This window comes from Solanum stenotomum, chromosome 10, assembly GCF_019186545.1.
Source record: "Solanum stenotomum isolate F172 chromosome 10, ASM1918654v1, whole genome shotgun sequence".
Lineage (NCBI taxonomy): Eukaryota > Viridiplantae > Streptophyta > Magnoliopsida > Solanales > Solanaceae > Solanum > Solanum stenotomum.
The window spans coordinates 8,248,730-8,268,510 of NC_064291.1; the positions used below are offsets into that span (position 1 = coordinate 8,248,730).

Sequence of the window (19,781 nt, forward strand, 5' to 3'; positions counted from 1 at the left end):
AAGCTAAGGAAAACAATCAAATCCAAGCTCTAGCCGCAAAATTGTCAACCCTGACTGTCGGACCCTACATGTAAGGGAAATGTAGGCAAGAGTATGTGTTAGTAAAAAAAATGCACTAAGTATAATAGTCATGCATAAAAACATTTAAAACATGCTAAAAGGGACATTTCATTTCATGACATGTGATTTATAAAGCTAAAGCATCATATGAGAGAGTTGGAAAACATAAGTCATAACATCATAGTGAATGCAAGCTAGCATCATCTTTAAAATCTTTGAACACTACGAGATGTTTCTTTAAGCATGTCTTCGTTCATCATTAATCTTGTTGTGGGACTTATCCTTAACCGACAAGAGACCATGTGACACCCGGCATCTCCTACACCAAAAAAGGTTGGTCTACTTGCCTAAGGTAGAACCATTTCTCTTAGCTTAAGTGGATACACTAGCTAAATAACCTATGGTGACACATAGTTTATGGGATAAGGAGATTGATACTAGAAATTTGGACTCTACTACGTGAGGACTTCCATCTCATGAGATTACTTTGGAAACCCGGACTCTACTACATGAGAGTTTTCACTTTGGAAGCCCGGACTCTACTACATGAGAGTTTTCACTTTGGAAGCCCGGACTCTACTACGTGAGAGATTCCATCTCATATTCAATATCCACTCGGTGCTAAGCATAAATTCCCAAAGAATAGTCATTTCTTACTTGACTTCATTACTCATTAAAAGGTGACCTTGGACAACCAATTCAAACTAGTTCATTAGGATAGCTCATTAGACCATGCGTGAGAAAACCTTTCACCATCCATGATTACTTTTGATCATTGATTCAATTAGGCGAGAAAGCCTTCCAACCTAAGAATCCTTACTATGTGAGAATACCTTTCGCATCATGCTAGTTATGTGTTTATGAGAATGTCCTTTCAACAACACAACAACAACATCATAATCATTGATACTTTACTCTCAAAGCATCCTTAAAGCATTTTCATAGATTTCATAAAAACATGCATAATCTCATACTTTACCTATTTGAGGTTCAAAACATACTTTCAATCACCACATATAGAATTCAAGAATTAGCTATGGATTTCATCATAAATTCAAGTGATTATATCACTTCATGCATTAATTCATAAAATTCCTCTTTCATCAACAAAGACCCACATTATATCATCAACTCTTGAGAAATATGGGAACTACATGGGTTCATGGGGAAACATCATAAAAACCATAAGAATTCATCAATTCATGCTTAATATAACCCAATTCAATCATTTAAATCAAGTTTGAAAGGAACCCATGGTAATCGAAGAAAACCATAACAATTGGGAATTTCTACCTTTTTGAAATTGGAGATTTTGAGAGAACTTCATGGATGAAAGGAATCCATTATGGATGAAAACTAACATACCTTACTATCAAAGCCCAAAGAAATTGAACTATGTAAGCTTGCTCTTGAACCCTAGCTTGAATCTCCTTCTACTTCTTCAAGTTTCTAGAGAGAGAAATATTTTGGAGAGGAAGATCTTTGATTTTCTTTTGAATTTTGCAAATAATGAGTTGAATAGGTGAGTTTTGGGGTTAAAATGACTTATATAGGGATCTAGGCTTGGGAAAAATGACATAACTTTGAGTTACAATAATTGGGAAAAGACCCAAAAAGTCCCCTGACTGGAAACTGTCGAAATGGCATGATGGAGGCCAAAACGGGTCGTCATCATCACCACGGCCCGTCAAACGGGTCGTGAAGAATTTCTGTCTGACAGTACTTTACTATTTTGGGGATAATTTTTTACTCCGAGATGGGAATTAGGAAAACTCGGTGGCGTTGGAAAGAGGACTCAAAGACCTTTAATTTCATAGGTCGTGGACCACCTAATTAGTTTTGAGCTAAAAAATATGATTGTTTGAAGTTTACCCTAAACTCTAAGTCTAATGAAAAGCCCTCCACATGCGGCTCCACAAGCCGTGGTGCCTCTCGTGGTCATGATCCAGTATCTAGGCAACTTTTCCCTTAAGCCCTAAAAATCTAAGGCACCACCACGAGCTTTCCCATGAGCTGTTGATGAGTCCACAAATTGGACTCATTTAGGGCTATATTTTAATAGAAATTGTGTCCTCGAATACTTATTTTATCTCAATATCTGATAAAAACCTTTAAGTTTCAGGTATTTCAAGTTTTAGTGGAAGCATGGACACTTAGGCGCAAAAACAGACAAACAGGCTAAAAAGAACGAAGAAGCTGAAGCATGAGCATCGCCAAGCACGCTAGGCGATTCGCCGAAGGGACGCACTTCGCCTTTTGTTCCAGTACGCGAAGCCCTGAAGGAGCAGGATCAAAACGGCGATGAAAGGAGAAGTCGGCGTGTCGCCGAATAGTTTCACGAAGCAGTACTATGTCACCCAATGACACAGAGCACGACGGTGTTGAAGGCTAGTGCAAGACGGCAACAAACTACACCAAAGGGGGAATCGCCGAGTTAATCGGCGATTTCGACTAACCTCGCCAAACGATCCGCCAACACTAATTTATGAAGTCTATAAATACTAAACTCTTTATTAATTTTAGTAGAATCGAACATTTATTATAATTTTCACAATAGAATAGTACTTTTTGCTCTAAGTGAGAGGGTTTTGGAGACTTGGAGGAGAAGAAGGTTTTCATTTTCAAGATTTGGAGTTAGGTCTGTTGGATTCTTCATTTTTGGCATGTAACAAGACTTAAATCTTCATACCCGTTTGAATGCAAACTCATTTAGGTATAAATTGCTATCTCTTGATGTGTGGCTAAAAACCCCAATTCTTGGGGTGTGATTTAGCGAATATGGGTTAAGATATTTGTTGGGTCTTGCTTGTTGATAGTTTATTTGTAGTTTAATTGTGATTTCACCTAGTGATTGTGGTTTAATTTAATGGGTTTGTAGTTGCAAATACAAAACCACCCATATGTTTGCGGCTTGCGAGAGAGAGAGGTCACTAAACCAAGACCGCTAGACTAATGGCCTAAGGAGTAGGTCGACATGAGGTTCAGCCCAAAAAGGTGAGCCATTGTCCCATATCCTAACACTCAGCTCGAGAGAGTGAGTGGGGTAAGGCTTAAGTTGGCTTTCATGCAGCAAGTGAGTGTCCGAGAGGAACCCATTTGAAATGGGGTAAGTTGCGAGAGAGAGAACTTATTTCCACATATAGCTTAGCCTAGTCACTATTACGCTATAACTTTCTATCGAAAGCATGTACCCAATAATTTAGATTAACCCGTATTCCGGTCACATCCCAAGAATCCCCCTCTCATTACTTAGATTTCTTGTTGATTTTGCTGATTTCAGCTTACTTGTGACGAAACCCCATTTGTTAATTGACACTTTTGTGCCACCCCCTTAATTTACTATGTTTTTACTCGTTAATGTCTTTAGCTACAACTAGTTAGAACTAAATTTTATTTTTCTATTAATTCTCAAAACCACTCCCTTGGGACACGACCCCAACCCTTGGTTGGGTTACTATATTATCGACGATCGTAGACACACGTATCGTAGGTTAGTGTCGTTGGTCACGATAAGCATCAGCCGTGAAGTGGCTCGTGTGGAGGGGGCTATTTTGGGCAGCTTTGGGGAGGCTACTGCCTAGCCCACCACGAGCCACACCACGGGCTGTGGTCCTCACCACTGTTCGTGGTGGTGGTCATGAAAGGTGGGGTAGTGTCTATGGGAAGGTGGGATGCCCTAGCCCTCTCCTTTGGCTCTTGACCCTAGTCCTCTCACTTAGGCCTAGTTTAGTCTACTAGATTTCTGAGGTGTTACATTATCTCCCCCTTGGAAACATTCGTCCTCGAATGACGTTTCTAGACACCTTACGGAAGTAAAGACTCAATACTAGCAGCCCATCATGCATGCAACTCATCAAATGCACATAATCAAGGAGGAAATATCAACTCCAAACTCAAACATACTCAATGCATCACAAGGAAGTAGGAACTACATATAACAACCCATTATGTATGAAATTTTAACATTTCTCATGTTCAAGGAGGAACTACATTCTCCAAGCTAAAACCATGATCAACACAATCTCATGGAGCTCATATGCAATTCACTCTAAAAAAGCATATCTAAAGCATGTGCATCAATTCATCTCATGAAGGCAATAGGTAACGCATACTCAATGCACCACAACCTGAGGAAATCAATCATATACACTTCTTTTTTATTTCAAAACATAAGTTTTCATGAACATGCATCACATAAAGAAATCATGGAAACACATAAACACACACATGACTCCCAAAACAAGGACAACTCAAGAGGAACTCATTACCTCAAGCTATAATAGGGGTAGAAAGAAAAAAGATGAGGATATCGGGACATCATATCAGCCTCGGCCTCCCAAGTAGCACCCTCAAGTAATTGATTCCTCCACAAAACCTTCACATAAGCTATTTCTTTGTTTCTCAATTTCTTGACTTGCCAGAACTTCCTCATAAGACTTTGGTCTGAAATATCTACCAGAACTTCCTCATAAGAAAGACTTTCATTAACTCCAAACCATTCTAGGGAAACTATGGATGTCGGATCTCCAACACACTTCTTAATCATAGAGACATGGAAAACCGGATGACCGTTGCCAACTCATTTGTCAAATCCCACTCATAAGCAACCTTACCAACACGTCTCAAAATTTCTTATGGGCCTACATACCGGGGACTAGGCTTCCCCTCTTACCAAACCTTATTACACCTTTCATGGGTGAGATTTTCAAGTAAACCCAATCGTAACATCAAACTCTAGATCCCTTTTTCTCACATCGGCATAAGACTTTTGTCGACTTTGAGTCGTTTTTCAACTTTTTCCTTATAAAGCCAAACTTTATCCATGGCCTTTTGTACCAATTTGGGACCTATTAGGGCAACTTCACCCACCTCAAACCAACATATGGGTGATCTACACCTCCTACCATATAAGGCCTCTAATGGAGCCACATCAACACTCGAGTGATAGTTATTATTATAAGCGAACTCAATTAATGGCAAGGGTTAAAATCAATCACGCAAGCCCTTAACATATCTGAGTATACCATCTCCTCATTGGGAGGAAGGCTCAACAAAGTTTCCAAGTACCGCTTCTTTCAATTTTACTAAGTTCGGATCAAGTCCTTTCTTAACTTTTACATCTGTCACAATCTTAAACCTTAATTCTACCCTTGGTAGGGTCTACTAACCGAACGACATTACCACAAACTCATAATGACCATATCGGGTTCTAAAAGCCTTCTTCGGAACATCATCATCTTTCACCCTCATTTGGTGCTAAGCCGACCTAAGGTCAATCTTAGAAAGGTAACTAGCTCATTGTAGTTGGTCAACACTAGAATCTATTTCCCTCACTCTTACTAGGTGATACATGCAACCCTTAAAAGTCATCTTCTTAGCCTTAAGACAAGAAATAACCCAAACCTTTGACATAGATTTTCCCTCTTCCACTTTCGGATAGGCTCGTTCGGGAACTAAAAATTTGACTACACGGGTTCTACAATCAATAGAAGTATAACTAGAGTGCAACCAATCCATACCCAAGATAACATCGAAGTCTAACATATCAAGCTCTACCAAGTCAACAAGAGTAACTCTATGGGATAAGGAAACGGGACACTTTCTATAAACCCTCTTAGCCACAATAGAATCACCAACAAGAGTAGATACGTAAAAAGGTCTAACAACACATCAGGGAAAACATTAGACCTCAATTTAGGGCTGGCAAGGGGATGGGGACGGGGACTTGGGGACGGGACGGGACGGGGGACGGTTCTGGGGGGATTTGGCCGGGACCGGGATTGGGGGGACAAAAATAAGTCCCATCCCGTCCCACTATATATACGGGATGGGACGGGTTTTGGGGGGACGGGACGAGACGGAACGGGGAATTTTTTTATTTTTTATATACTTATTTATTTGTATTGAAATTATATGTTATTGAATAACATTTTTAGTTTATTTGATTTTTTTTCAATAACATTTTTAGCTAATAAATAATGCTTAAGTTTTCAAAATTCAAAATTTAAATTTCAATTTCAAACTTCAAATTTCAATTTCAAACTTCAAATTTCAAATTTCAAATTTCAAATTCAACTTTCAAATTTCAAATTCAACTTTCAAATTTCAAACTTCAATTTTCAATTTTCAATCTTCAAATTTCAAATTTGAGAAGTTCAAATTTGTATTTTAAATATTTTAAAGTAATTTAAACTTGAAATTTTGATTTTTAAATTAAGTATTTTAAAGTTAGTTTAGTATATATGTAAATATGTATGAATATATTAAAATTAAAATGCAAGACAATAGTTATATAAAAAAGACTTAATAAAGCCTTCAAATTTATTCAATAAAATCTAATTGCAACTTAGAACTTAGAAGTTACAATTTACAAATATTAGTGGAGTAACTAATCTACGCAGCCACCTTCTAGGAAGGGTTCTGTTTCAATAAGTTCTCATATGTAAAACTAATATTTGTTACAAATATTAGATGAGTAACTAATTTACGCAGCCACCTTCTAGGAAGGGTTCTGTTTCAATTAGTTCTCGGATGTAATCTAATATTTGTATTTTCCTTTAAAATTCAATTCTAATTGTCGCATCATATCGACGGTAACATCCTCCGGTGTTGGCAAACTTGCTAGAAACTCTTGTGACTCTAATTCATCATCACTAGATCCAAGTACCGCATTAATCCAAGCTTCTTGTTTGGAACTTAACTTTGGCAAATTATCATTTCTCCTTTCGGCGTTGACCCAATCTCTAAATAAAACTGATATTTCCAAACTGTCTTCCGCCAATGAATGTCTATGATCGCCAAGTTGAAACCTTGCCGCACTAAAAGCAGCCTCTGATGCAACTGATGAAGCTTGAATAGCTAGAACATCACGAACCATTTTGCTTAAAATTGGAAATGCAACGCTCCGCCTCCTCCACCATGCTAATAAATCTTCATTGCCATCTTCGTCTTCCACTGTTTCTAAAGATTGATTAAGATATTCTTCAAAATCATCACGGTTAGTAGAATTAAGACCAAGAAAATCTCGCATATAACTTGAAATTCGAGCTTTACTCTGAGGATTAGAAGTTTGACCAACTTCTTGAGTATTTCCTGTAGTTCTATATTTTTCATACAAAATTTTTGCTTCTACTTTTATGCTACACTTACACATTTCACAAGTTGGATTTATTTTCTGTAAAATTTCTAAGGTATCATAAAAAGTGTCAACAAGTCCCTGCACACCTTGTAATTTATAGTCAGGATGAAGTAAAGTAGCAGTTAAAAAAATTTGATGAATAAAAAAAAAATATTTTTTAAATTTTTCAATCATACCTTCAATTGCAACTCTAAATTTTTCAATTTTTTTGTATTTAGAAAATTGAATTGAAATAGCACAAATATTTAATAATACTGATGAAATAGTAGGATAATAAATTTCAGAAAACATGGTTGTAGCATCATAAAAAAGTCTTAAAAAATCTAATAGTTCATTAGTTTCTTCCCAATCTTCTTCACAAATTCTGTCTAATGGGTCAGCATTCTGAGCATTAAACACCATTTGTATGGGTCCTCTATATTCGTAAGCAACTGAAAACATTTCGTAAAAAGAATTCCACCTTGTTTTAATATGTCTTGGAATTTTTCTTGGTGGCAAATCACATAGTACACGACGTTCATTAAATTCCCTAATTCTAGCAGCACTATTAGCATAAAAAATCTAGGCAACAGCATATTCAATTTTCATACAACCACATTCAAATAATGAAATACCATCTTGTACAACTAAATTTAATACATGTGCAACACATCTAACATGAAAAGAATTAACATCAATTGGACATAATCTAGTTTTTAACATACTAGCAGTGTTTACATTATTAGATGCATTATCTAATGCGACAGACATTACTTTATCTATAAGCATGTAATAATCTATAACACTTAAAATATTTGAAGCTAACTATACACCCGTTTTTTTCTCTACACATTCTTTATAACTTAAGATTCTTTTTTGCAAATTCCAGTTATGATCAATCCAATGTGCTATAACAGTTAAATAATCATGTTCATTAACACTATGACCCATGTCCGAAGTTATAGACACTCTACAATCTAATATGCTAAACATACAACGAAGATATTGACATTGTTTACCTTGATATACAAAAACATCAGATTTAACATTATTTCTTAAAAAACCTCTATAATTAGGATTATAAATTTGTTGAATATATTCAATAAAATCGGGATGTGAAGGAAAACTATAAGGTAAACCACAAACAGAAACCATTTTAGCTAAATTTTCACGATCTCTTTCCTTATTATATTTACGTTGTGTTAGTGGACCACCGGGGTTAGAAGGATCTAATGCTCCTTGAACCATGTTAGAAGCCCCTACCGATTCATTAACATTAATATCAAAATCATTAATTGGAATTCCTTTTTTTCTATTGGCTAATGATTTTGCTTCTTTATATTGAATCGGCACATAAAATAACAAATGTCTATTTAAGCCCCCCGTCCCACCTTGATCTCCACCTTGTTTATGTTTAAAAGGTTGCTTACATTTATTACAAATAGCAATAGAATTTTCCTTATCTAAAGTCATAAATTGCCACACAACAGAAGTTTTAGGGCGTTGATACTTCACCTTCTCCCTTGTAGGAGGTATAAGGGGTGGGCGTCCAAAATTTTGCTCCGTTAAATTTGTAGTTTCATTTGGAACATTTGTCACCGGACTAGTAGGTGTATCTTCTAATTCATCTTCTCCCGAACCAACTTCTACTTCTTCACCTGAATTTTCATCAAGATAAGGATTAATATCACCATAAATTTGTTGTAAAAGTTCACAATCGAGTTGAGCATTTGAATCAATATCATAAGAAGTATCATCAACATAAGTAGAATCATTTGTATTAAATCTAACTCTAGAAGTACCACCACATTCACTCTTATTTTTTTCCTAACTACTTTTTTTATTAAAATTAAATAATCTACTAATGCCACTTGGTTCTTTCTCTTTTCCTTTACCGGTATCTTTTTTGTTAGAACTCATATTTAATTATATGTAAAGTATAATATAAAAATAATAATAACACAAAAATTAATGACAAAAAATAAAATATAAATATTATGAAACGAATGTACCAAACGTCTGCGTTAATAGCAGACGTTATAACCGATTCTTGAAGCTTGTAGTTTGTTGTAACTTGTAATTTGGAACTCCAATATTTGATAGCAAATATGAGAATTATATATATTATGGTATATAATATGAAAACTTAGAATTGAAATATATGTATTATGATATAATATGAGACTTAAATGAAATAAAAGATTGAGACTTAAGATTGAGACTTGAGAGGATATAAAAAATAGATGAGAGAATATATGATTTTGTAAGAAATAATAAGGGATAGAGAGGTATTTATAATATTAAAAGTGGGTTAAAGTGTATTTATGATAACTTGAGGGTTTAAGGTAAATTATTAAAAGTAGGGGTGGTAGGGGGTGCCCAACGGATATAATTCAAAAAAAAAAAAGGTAGGGGATCCCGCGAACCGGCCGGTTCATCCGGACCGGGTCATCCGAGCCCAAAGGGTGAACCGGCCCCTAATCGGTCCCCTATCCGAACCCCTCCCAAACCCCCAAAAATTTATGGGACCGGGTCCGGCGAGCCGGTTCTCGAACCGGTCGCGGGCCGACCCGGTCCCCCTGCCAGCCCTAGACCTCATCACCACATATGGCATCACAAAAGGCAAAGTAGCACCGAAATCAAGTAGAACATAAACATCAAGTTAGAAAACTTTCAACATATGGGTAACCATATCCGGAGAACTCTCTTGTTCACCTCTAGTATGAAGAGCATAAAAAGATTTTGCTTAGGAGCATTAGGACCCGAACCACTAGGAGTAGCTTGTTTGTCCTCTATTCCTTTAGCCTTAAGCATCGGGCAATCCCTCATTTTGTGACCACTTTTATCACAACCATATGTGTCAGCTATGCACCTACTATCATGCTTTCTTCCACACTTAGTACAAGTAGACATGGGTAACGAAGATCCATTACCATTACCTCCTTAAGGATTTGGGTTAGACACTCTATCTTCGTTGAACTTAGGAGGAGCATTGGAGGAATCTTGATAGGAAAACCTTTATCGAAATCTAGGACGACCTTGTTCATCGGACCTTGCATTAAAGAAATTTCCATCACCAGTCCTAGCCCTTTTTACCTCCCTAGACTTTTCCCTTAGTTTTTCCTCCTCAATTTGTTGTGCATGCACCATAAGACGAGAGATTTCCATGTCATGAATGAGCATGGCGGTTCGGCACTCTTTCACCACCATTTTGGACACACCCAATACAAACTTACTCATCCTAGCACTTGAATCTGCAACCATTGATGGTGCATACTTAAACAATTGGGTGAACTTTAGAGCATATTCTCTCACACTCAAACTTCCATATCGAAGGTTAATGAACGCTAGCACGTTGGCTTCCCGATTCTCAAGGGGAAAAAAACTATCAAGAAACACGGCCTTAAACTTCTCCCATTCAAGAGAACCCGCATCTTCTGCCTCCCTTCTTTCCATTGGTTATACCACACTTGAGCCACACCTTTCAATTGATAAGCGGCCAACTCCGCCTTTTCCAATGGTGTAAGTCCCATGATCATCAACACCTTATAGACCTCATCAATAAACTCTTGAGGATCTTCCTCCACTTTGGAACCATGAAACTCCGAAGGGTTCATTCTTGTGAAATTCCTCACTCTTGAAGCCACCGAATTCACATTAGGGTTCATGGGAACTACTACCTCCCTATTTTTTTGGGCCAATACTTGAAAAGCCACCCTAAACTCCGCATTTGACACTTGTTCGGCCAAAGGATCGATCGAAACTTGAGGAGCTTCTTATTTCTTATTCTCTTTCACATTTCTTGTAGCATAAGCTCTTCTAGTAGTCATATCCTAAAGAACGTAGGATAAGGATTAGGAAAGAGACCTTATAGAGTTAAACTCTATCATACAACTTAAGAGTAATAAAAGAAGTGGAGTTTCCTAAACAACTTGTAGCCTCTCATTCATAAATTTGGCGCGCTTCACACTCATGCATAAGACTCTACTAGACGTGGCTTATGAGACATCATCTTTGGACCATTCTAAACCTTGTGCTATGATTATCAAGTTTGTCATGACCCAGGGGTACTCCCTAGATGTAACTTGGCATATAGAACCCCGAAAGACTCTATACAAGCCACTTAGTCCTCATAACATAAGAAATAGAACAATAAGAGTAAAACACATTTCAAGTCTAAAAAGTTTTTTTTATAAAGAACAAGCGGAAGTCTAGAAACTTTGTCTCATCATAGCCATCTATTACAATATCTAATGAAATTGGGCCTAGCCCATGCATCATGTTCAAAAGGTGAAATACATAAAAGAAACTAAACATAGGAAATTTGTCCTCGAACAATTATGACTCACCAAGCTCAAGAAAACAATCAAATCCAAGCTCTAGCCACAAAACTGTCAACCCTGACTTTCAGACCCTACATTTGGGGAAAATGTAGGCAAGAGCATGTGTTAGTACAAAAATACACTAAGTATAATAGCAATGCATAAAAACATGATAAATGGGACATTTCATTTCATGACATGTGATTTATAAAGCAAAAGCATCATATAAGAGAGTTGGAAAACATAAGTCATAACATCATAGTCAATGCAAGCTAGCATCATATTTAAAATCTTTGAACACTACGAGATGCTTCTTTAAGCATGTCTTAGTTCATCATTAATCTTGTTGTGGGAATTAGCATTAACCGATAAGAGACCATGTGAGCTATAACATGATCACCTAACGTCTCCCACATCGAAAAGGGTTGGTCTACTTGCCTAAGGTAGAACCATTTCTCTTAGTTTAAGTGGATCCACTAGGTAAATAGCCTATGGGAGCACATAGTTTATGGGATAAGGAGATTGCTACTAGAAATATGTACTCTACTATGTGAGGACTTCAATATCATGAGATTACTTTGGAAACCCGGACTCTACTACGTGAGAGTTTCCACTTTGGAAGCCAGGACTCTACTAAGTGAGAGCTTACATCTCATATTTAATATCCACTCGGTGCTAAGCATAAATTTCCACGGAATAATCATTTCTTACTTGACTTCATTACTCATGAAAAGGTGCCCTTGGACAACCAATTCAAACTAGTTCATTAGGATAGTTCATTAGACCATGTGTGGTGCTAAGCATAAAGTCCCACGGAATAATCATTTCTTACTTGACTTCATTACTCATGAAAAGGTGTCCTTGGACAACCAATTCAAACTAGTACATTAGACCATGTGTGAGAAAACCGTTCACCATCCATGATCACTTTTGATCTTTGATTCAATTAGGTGAGAAAGCCTTTCAACCTAAGAATCCTTACTATGTGAGAATACCTTTCGCATCATGCTACTTATGTGTTTATGATAATGTCCTTTCAACAACACAACAACAACATCATAATCATTGATACTTTACTCTCAAAGAATCCTTAAAGCATTTTCATAAATTTCATAAAAACATGCATAATCTCATATTTTACCTCCTTGAGGTTCAAAACCTACTTTCAATCACCACATCTAGAATTCAAGAATTAGATATGGATTTCATCATAAATTCATGTGATTTTATCACTTCATGCATTAATTCATAAAATTCTTCTTTCATCAACAAAGACCCACATCATATCATCAATTCTTGAGAAATATGGGAATTACATGGGTTCATGGGAAACATCATAAAAACCATAAGAATTCATCAATTCATGGTTAATATAACCTAATTCAATCATTTAAATAAAGTTTGAAAGGAACTCATGGTAATTGAAGAAAACCCTAACAATTGGGAATTTCTACCTTTTTGAAATTGGAGATTTTGAGAGAACTGCATGGATGAAAACTATTATACCTTACTATCAAAGCCCAAAGAAATTGAAGTATGTAAGCTTGCTCTTGAACCCTAGCTTGAAACTCCTTCTTCTTCTTCAAGTTTCTAGAGAGAGAAATATTTTGGAGAGGAAGATCTTTGATTTTCTTTTGGGTTTTGGAAATAATGATTTGAATGGGTGAGTTTTGGGGTTAAAATGACTTATATAGGGGTCCTAAGCTTGGGAAAAACGACATAGCTTTGAGTTAAAATAATTGGGAAAGGACCCAAAAAGTCCCCTGACTGGAAACTGCCGAAATGGCATGATGGAGACCAAAATGGATCGTCATCATCACCACGACCCGTTCGTCAAACGGGTCGTGCAGAATTTTTGCCTGACAATGCTGTCCTATTTCGGGGATAACTTTTTACTCTGAGATGGGAATTAGGAAAACTTGGTGGCATTGAAAAGAGGACTCAAAGACCTTTAATTTCATAGGTCATAGATCACCTAATTCATTTTGAGCTAAAATATATGATTGTTTGAAGTTGACCCTAAACTCTAAGTCTAATGAAAAGCCCTTCACGTGAGGCTCCACGTGTCGTGGTGCCTCTCGTGGTCATGATCCCTAAAAATATAAGGCACCACCACGAGCCTTCCCACAAGTCGTGGTCATCACCATGAGCCGTGAAGTGGCTCGTGTGGAGGGAGCTGTTTTGGGCAGCTTTGGGAAGGCTACTGCCTAGCCCACCACGAGCCACACCAGGGGTCGCTGTCCTCACGACTAGTTGTGGTAGTGATCGTGGAAGGTCGGGTAGTGTCTATGGGAAGGTGGGCTGCTCTAGCCCTCTTCCTTGACCCTAGTCCTCTCACTTAGGCCTAGTTTAGTCTACTAGATTTCTGAGGTGTTACAAAGCGAAGGGCCCTATATTTCTTGGAAGAGGGGACACTTAGAGACGAAGAGTTAGAGGTCAAAGATTTTATTATAAATGGAGAATGGTATGTGTAAAAGCTACGAGCCTTCATTTCTGAGGAGATGGTCATGTATATCATAAAGAGTATTAAGCCTTACTCAAATGAAGAATGTATTGATAAGGTCTGGTGGCTAGGAAACAAGCAAGGACAGTTCACTATGGGTTCGACTTTCAATAATTTAAGGAAGAAAAGAGGGGAAGTGGAATGGGCGGGGGATGTTTGGATAAAGGGGTCTTCCTTTTAAGATAGCTTCTTTCATTGGAGAAGGAGAATCGATACCAATGATCATCTTAAAAGCATAAGGTTGCAAGTGGTTTCCAAATGCTATTGTTGCGAGAAAGGAGAAATGGAGACAATGACTCATTTATTTCTAACGACTCTCATAGCTCAAAAACTATGGAAACGGTTTACTTCTTGTGCAGGAATAAACATTGAAGGGTTGCACCTTCAACAACTCATAGTTAAGTGGTGAGAACACAAGGCAGCCAACAAACTAGAGAAAGTGTTAAAGGTTATCCCAGCTTTCATAATAATAATGTGAGAATTGTGGAAGAGGAGAAATGAATAAGACATGGAAAGGGATACTCTTTCAATAGGATGAGCTACCAATGTCATATGCAATATTCCAGTTGATATGAGTTAGGCTCCCATGGCTTAAGGAAGTCCAACAATAGTGAAAGGATATGGTGGAGATGTTACAGATATACAAATCTACTTCATATTAGGACATGGTGAGCTGGAAACTATATGAGGAGGAATGGATTAAGTGTAACACTAACGGTGCGAATAAAGGAGATCCTGGTCAGAGTACATATGGATTCTATAGTGGAAACAATGAAGGAAATCTAATCTATGGAGAAGCACATAACATAGGAATGGCTACTAACATAGAAGCAAATGCTATGGCTATTTGGAAGGTATTATAGTTTTGCTTAATTCAAGGCTACCAACAAGAAACAAACTCTCTTTCTTGGAGAAATATGTTGGCCCATAATTGGAAAATCCTGTGGGAGTTGCTAGAAATGTTAGAAGACATTCAGGGGGATCATGTCTCAAATGAATACTACAGTCAAGCATATTTTTAGGAAAGCTAATCAACTAGCAGACTATATTGCTAATTTAGCTATGGACAAGGAGGAAAAACAACAATTCCAGCGCTACAATCAGATACCAAGCATGAGAAGGAAAATTCTTAATATTGACAAACACTAAATTCCTTCAATCAGAGTTAAAACAAGGAAAATCAATATCATCAATTACGACAAACATGCTTAGTTACATATTTGAAGCCACAGAGTTCCACAACAATATGTACAAATTAGATTGGTGCTATAGCGGGAGCAAAAGGGCAGTGAGTGAACTAACTAATCTAAGCTATGAGAGTCAACAAAAAGGGATACATACACCAGCAAAACATGAGAGTCAAGGAACCGGATCTACATTGTTCACTTGCATCCAACTAGGAGTCCAAAAGGATGAATAGCGGAAGAATTTGGTTCACTCATGTTCGTCTTCAACTACTATAAGGATATGTCAGAGCTTGAGCAGTTTATCACAAAAGAGGAATGACAAAGGATACTTACAAGAACTTCAAAATTGGTATACATGGTTCGTACTCTCCTAAGAGTCCTCCCATAACTCATACATCCGAACCGGGTAGAACACCTTCAAGGGAAGCTATGAAGTCAGCTCAGAAACGGCAAATGGACAAGGAAGATGAAAAGATACTTACCTTTGAAAGTTGATCTTGAATACAAATGGAGAGAACCACACATGGAGGATATTTATCACCCAAAAGAGGAGGAGGAGAAGACTATGGTTGTGACCAGGACCACGAGTCCAAATTTGATTTTTTTTAAAAAAAAAAAAAAGCTTCTAATATTTTTGGCAACAAATTCAGGTTTTTCAACGAAAAATTCCTTCCAACGACGAAAAGTTTCTCCAATTTAGCCATGGCTATTCTTATCTCTCAATCATTGTTATTCAATTCAGTCATTATTATCTCTATTTAAATTATCTATTGTTGTAAAAACGCATGAACCACTTTACCAATGATCATCGACTATTCTCTATATTGATGATAGACTATATATGGAGAAGTGTATCATAAATCGGCTCGTGTTAATTACCAAATATATATATATATATATATATATATATAAATATATATATATATATGTATATGTATATATGTCTTACTCAACAAACTTGTGGTATTATATTTGTTGCTTATAAATATATAGTAGCTTTAACAAACTTGTAAATGAGGAGGATTCTAAGTGTTAGATGATAATGATTCCTTATTTGCAAGAATATAGAATTCCTTTGTAGATATTAACAAGTCTTATATGTAAATTGCAAGTCATTTATTTTCTATAATTAGGATAGTTTTTGTTTTGTATTTAAACTCTATTGTCTACATTATCAATCTATATATAAATCATATATCACGTCCTCAAATCGAAATCATATATACTCCCAAACATAAGAGTTCTATTGCTTTATGCAACTTTCTTAAATATTTTTTGCAAAGCATTTATCATTAATTTTCGACAGATAAAGAAATTTATTTAGCATGTAAATGATTTTTTATGCATTTATTTAGCATATAAAGAGATTTTACGATCAAAACTGGATTGAATAGGAGATTTTTATTTACTTGAATCTGATTTAATAATTTGTTGTAATTATTTTTTTACTTAAAACTCATGTACATCATTAAAAGCAATCAAATTTATCCTTACTAGTGACCTTTGAATGAACTATGAAGTAGCAAAAATTAAAAACCAATTATCACATCATTAAAAATAGTCGGATCTATCAATTTCTGATTTTAAAAAATTGATACAAAAAAGAGTGACATTTTTTTAGTGATAATGGTCGGATTTATCACTTATTCCGACTAAGAGATTTTTTTGATTAAAAAAGGAGTGACATTTCTTTAGTGAAATAATACAAATTAAGTGACTTTATTCACAAAATTTAAGTTACAAGTGAGTTATTATAAGATTATATCAATCAATACTTAGATATTAAATACAATTATATAATTAATGGAGTACTTTATTCTCAAAAGGCGATCTAAGACTTCATAAGGGTATAGACGGCACAATCATGAAAATGCACATACAAAGATATTTAAGACAAATAAGATGAAAATTTTGTTTTTAGGAATGAATAACTAAAGCTTGCAAAGAAAATATTTTTAAAAAAAATTAGGTGGAGGGTATTTTTAACAAACAACTTATTCTTAGAAATTATGCAATGAATATTATTTTAAATATGACAAACCAAACAAGCAATAAAAACTAATCCTAACATAACTAATTCCAGCTTAAATTATCTTAGCATAATTTATTTTCAAACTAAATAATCCCTAAAATTAAATGTCATAAGTTGAAAATATTCAACTGTTGGCTTCTAGCTTATTTTTGTATATTTTATTTTAGCTTAAAAGCATTTTTTGTCTTTCTCAAACACTTTCAAAAATAAAAAAGAGTTTAGAATCCAAAAATGATTTAAAATAAGTCAATCCAAACACAATCTACGTGGTTTAAAGGGTTCAAAATTCGAACATTACATTTTTATATTTCAAACTCCTTAGTGAAAATCTTGAATCTTTCACTATATCATGCACTATTAAAAGTTAATATAAATTGATATGTATAAGAGATTTTGAATTTGATGAGACATGAATATGAAGTCGTCTTAATTTAATAGGAATCATTTTACAATTATATTTGAAATACAAACTTTTATGATATAAATATTTGAGGCGCAGGCATAAAAGCTCAAAGAGAAAACGATAACAACGTGAAAAATGAAAAGTCAAAAATTAGGAAGTTTTTGACTTTGGCTGTCAGTCATTTTCGAGTTGTGTTCTTCTACACAAGTTTCAGAATGGAGTTGTTGTTTTTGGTTTTCCATTTTGGTATTTTCGATTCATTTTGAGGTTTGATTAATTTAAAATTGTATCGAAAAATTTCACTTTAAAGGTAAAATGCTCCCTATTAAATTAAGACGACTTCATTTTCCATATATATATATATATATATAGGGGGGTTACGTTTTTGACCAAATTATTAATTAGGGTATTTTTATTAAATTTCCCTTAATTTTAGAATATCTTATCGTTTTCCCGTATAAACCATCGAATCATTTCTACATGAGAGAAAATTTTAAAGTGGTAAAGAAATTTAAAAATAATTACTTCTCAAATTTTTTTGTGTAAATTCCCTACTTCATCGTTGTGCATGGGCAACAAGCCTAGAAGGCTGGAGTACTAGACTCGCTTGTATTTAGCTCAGCTTGATTTCAGTTAAAATTTAATTCGACTCGATTCAATTCGTCTCAATTGACTCACTTTTCATCATATCATAATTTCTTCTAAATTAAAATTTATTATTAAACTTAACTGAGTTAGCAATTACATCAATGCATGTAATAATTATAATAAATCTATTTGTATTTTTAAATCAATATATAATGTAATTGATTATACACATGTAAGATTACTTTATAGGTGGTACGGTATGTAATTAAAAAAAATAATGAAACTTAATTCTATTAGACAACTTTTTTGAATTTTATTATTTCACTTTTTTGACCTGAAAGTTCTATTCTATGTTCAATTTGAATTTAAACTAATAATGTCTATACATTTTTCTTAATCAACCTATTTATTTTATATCTAATTATTTCTAATAGTGCACTAAACATTAAAGAGTAAACTCAATCTAAGCTCAAACTCGATTAAATTTTAATAAAATTCAACTCAAATTCAATTCGATGTGATACTAATATAAGAAGTTTGATTGAGCTCGACTCGATTGGAGTCGTGTGGAGAGCAAGATTGTCCAGGGGTGAAGAATCTTGGACAAGGGAGACAACACTCCTATTTCTTTTTCAAGAAACATCAACTAGGAAATAAACTGCCCCCACTTGATTTGGGAATTCATTGAATCCCACCTGAATTTTCCCATCTATTTCTCTCTCTCTCTCTTCCAACAAGTATAACATAAGCATAGTATATATATAATAATAATAACAACAGATCTAGTACAAAATATAATTATCATAAATCTCAAACCAAAAATAGGAAATACTCTAAAACTGCTTCTTCTTCTTCTTCTTCTCCTTCTTTTCTTTCCTTCAACACACTCATCAATTCACCCCTCAAATCGAAGAAAATAATTCATTATCAAGAGAAAGTATTGATCAAGAGAAGTCGTCCCTCGTAATTATGGATGTTAAAGAAGTGGCAAACTCCAATGGAACTACTACTACTACTTTTGAGTATGGAAGATTATTCTCATCACAAGGGAAATATGCTAAAAGGAATGTATCATCTACCATGAGTTATTTCAGTTTAGAGTCAATGTTGTTTCTAATTTGTCTTACTGCATTATTGTTACTTCTTCCATTGATACTTCCACCATTGCCACCGCCACCACCATTCATGTTGTTGTTAATCCCTATTTTCATTTTCATACTTCTTATCGTACTGGCTTTCATGCCTTCCAATAATGTCATATGATCAAGAGACTTAATTATACATATTTGTAACAAAAATTTTAAATAGAGAGAGACAGTTAATTACACATATACAATACATTTCTTTCATTTTACATAAAGAGCAATTATACATTCTTGTTTATTGTTACTCTCTCTTTTAATTTCTGTATCACTACTCTTAAACATAAGTACCTGCAATCAACTCATATGTTACAAGTTTCAAAAAAATGAGCGATGTGTTGTCTTGGGTTGTCCTTCCCATCAAATTGAAACTTCCAATAGATGATCTCGGTTTGTCCATATAAAATCCACTGATCTCTCCCCTCCT

General features: G+C 35.2%; 1 protein-coding gene across 2 annotated transcripts in view; it reads left to right on the forward strand.

The window, feature by feature from the left end:
- LOC125878199 (guanosine nucleotide diphosphate dissociation inhibitor 2-like) overlaps positions 1-19,781 on the forward strand; it is a 225,755-nt gene that overhangs the window by 103,880 nt on the left and 102,094 nt on the right. The window lies entirely within an intron of this gene.